The sequence below is a fragment of the Bombina bombina genome, chromosome 3 (genome assembly GCF_027579735.1).
Source record: "Bombina bombina isolate aBomBom1 chromosome 3, aBomBom1.pri, whole genome shotgun sequence".
Lineage (NCBI taxonomy): Eukaryota > Metazoa > Chordata > Amphibia > Anura > Bombinatoridae > Bombina > Bombina bombina.
Window position 1 is genome coordinate 256,934,582 of NC_069501.1, and position 3,264 is coordinate 256,937,845.

Sequence of the window (3,264 nt, forward strand, 5' to 3'; positions counted from 1 at the left end):
TGCGGAAACATGTGCAGCGTTGCTCATCAACCATGTATTTTCCAGATTTGGTTTGCCCCAAAGAATCGAGTCAGATCGGGGGACCCACTTCACTAGCGAAGTGATGACCAAAATGTGGAAAATACTAGGGGTTAAAGAAAGCTCCATATTGCTTATAGAGCTGCCTCAAGTGGTGGTGTAGAGCGTTACAACCAGTCCATTGTTAAAATCCTCAAAAAGTTCGTGAGTGAAATGGGTAAAGACTGAGATGTAAAACTACCTCTAGTCTTAATGGCATTAAGAGCAACTCCAAGTAGTGCTACCAAGATGTCACCTTTTGAACTGATGACTGGTAGAAGAATGGTTCTACCTCAGCATCTGCTGTACCATACATCAGACCAAAACTTGATAAACGCTGCCAATACACATCAATATGTGGAGAACCTAAGAAAACATCTGCAATACGCATTTGCATTTGCTCAAAGGAATTTAGAGAGAGCCGCAACTGCCACTAAAACCTATTATGATCTCAAAACATCCAAAAGGGAATATGAAATAAATGATAAAGTTTATCTTTATAACTTTGGAAGAGATCAGGTTAGGGAGAAGAAATTTCTTCCCTCATGGAAAGGTCCTTTTGTCATTACTGACAAAATATCTCCAGTAGCCTATAAAATAAGGATCCCCAAAAATGAAAGTTTCATAGATAAATGGGTCCATATCAATCAATTACGGGCATGTCATCCTAGGTCCCAACTACAAGTCATAGAGGGAGAATAAAGTGTCATATCCCCAAATGCACTAAAGACATACTGTAGTTTAAAGATGCCTAGCTGATAAACATGAAGGCTCAAAGTTGACAGACTATCTACATAGAAGACTGTCTATGGTGTGTACGGTCAACATCCTCACCAAATACCATTGACTTTAAGCCAATTTAAATACATGTGTCCTACATCTATTTAAAATTGGAAGGGGGATTTATGTCAAGGTATATGTGGGGTAAATAAATATATATATATATTTTAATCATATATTTTAAGGCTATACAATACAATTATATTTATTCAGCTCTGAACTGGTCAGCAGAAAGGACTCATTTCTGTCAGACAAACTGGCTTCAGACAGGTTTGGTTCTCCCCCACTTCTTCAATTAACACAGGTAAAATTCTGAATACACATCTCCAGGATGTCTCCAAAGGCTTGACACTACGACATTTGGTTTAATTAAAATGTAACCACAGTTTCAGAAACCATATGTGTGATTGCTTGGGAATGTGAGATAAAATCCATTTACCCCTCCCAATGTACCTAAGAATCTAGCTCAGGTGACAAGTCGTGTGAGATTTTCAGCATTTGCACTTAGGTACAGGGGATCCCATGTGGTGAGTAAGAGACAAAAAGTCTGGAAGCTGAGTACTGAAAGGGCAGTGAAGACATTAAGATAACACAGAGAAAACACATGACTTACATGTTTCCAACAACTGTATTTACATTTCAAATAAAATATACTAGGAAAAAAAATACAAGATACTGCATAGAAATGGATGTGTATATGTGTATTGTATATATACATGCATATTTTGAAAGCATGAATATCTTAGCCTCTGGGTGTTTAAGAACATGAATAGATGTTTATGGACCTGAAGAGAAGTGATTATTAACATTTATTTTTATTTCAGATCTACATAGACAGGATTCATGTATTCAGGAAGAAATACACAGAAATGTAACATGCTATATCTGAATGAATGCAGTATATCAGGAGTTTTAAATACTACCAATCTGGAAATATAAAAAAGGCTGTTTAACTTTGGATGATATCTGCTGCTGGGCATTTTGAAACCATTCTCTGAACAAGCTGACTACCTCTTTCTTATTGATTGCAAAAATTACTTCTCTGTCTTCTGAGATGAAACAAGAAATTTCTGGTAACTGAATTATCGATTTTGATCATTTTGGTAAAGTTTCTATTTTTAAGGGTAATTATTATTTGTATTGTGTTATGACCCTGCCATAAGCTGATATATTATTTGGAGAGCACTACTAAGATTTTCATAAATATACTGACACAGCAAACACATGCAAAGAAAAGCAAGCCAGACATGATCAATGGATCAGCTTTCAAAGGAACAAGATCTAGCAGCCACTTCCCTTAGCTGCAGACTCAATGCAGAGAACTGTTTGCAGAAAAAGGCAAGTAAAAAAAACATTTTTGTTCATTAAACTTAGTTTGATGATGATACAGACTGCTGTGTGATTAAACACAGGCAGGCTGAAATTTATCAGTGTATAACCAGACCTGAGCAATGGAGCCGTTTTTAAAGGAACAAGATCTAGCAGCCACTTCCCTTAGCTGCAGAAAAATGCAAGTAAAAAAACGTTTTTCTTCATTAAACTTAGATTGATGATAATACAGTCTGTTGTGTGATTATTTTGTTTTTGTTCATTAAACTTAGATTGATGAGGATACAATCTGTGTTTGTGTGATAATTTTATCAGGTGCGGTTTAGCAAATGTTTTTGTTTATTAAACTTAGTTTGATGATGATACAATCTATTTTATTAGGTTAATAATGCTGTTTCACATTTAAAGTTTTCATTTCAAAGCTTTAAAAATAATGTATTAGGTGTTATTTATGTCAATTTTGAGAGGGGCCTGGAACCTAACTCCCTCACTTCCCATTGACTTACATTATAAACACGGTTTTGATTTACAACCATTCCTTCTGGAACCTAACCCCGGCGTAAACTGAGGGCTACCTGTATTGTGCCGCACAAGTGTGTAAAGCTGACTCTTCCTGTCCCTTGTTAAGTTCTTGCTGGGTATTGCAGCTGAGGAGTGCGCTTTGTGCAGTACTTTGCAGTGCAAGTGAAAGGGTTACTGTGTCCGTACAGGCACATGCCTGTCTTTATAGGTAAAACAAAGCAGGGCCACTAGTTATTGAAATGCAGAAGCTCCATCCATCCCACAAGACAGCCCATTCAAGTCACATGTTGGAGGTCTCAGCAGAATTGGGCTGCAGCTGCTTCCAATCTGGAACCAACCTAGTGACTGTCAGCCTACAAGGCTCTCAGGAAGAAACTGAATGGATCTGGGATTCAGATGCTATGCTGTCTGATGGGTTGTGCCTGGAAAATGAGAAAACCTATGCTGTTGCTGTCCACAAGATTAAAAAGGGCAGGAAACACCAGGAGCTCCTGGCACTTGGGGTGAAGGTGGGAGGTAGAATAAGTGCAGTATCATGGCAGCCTCTGAAACTCTTTGCACACAACTTCAAGGTAA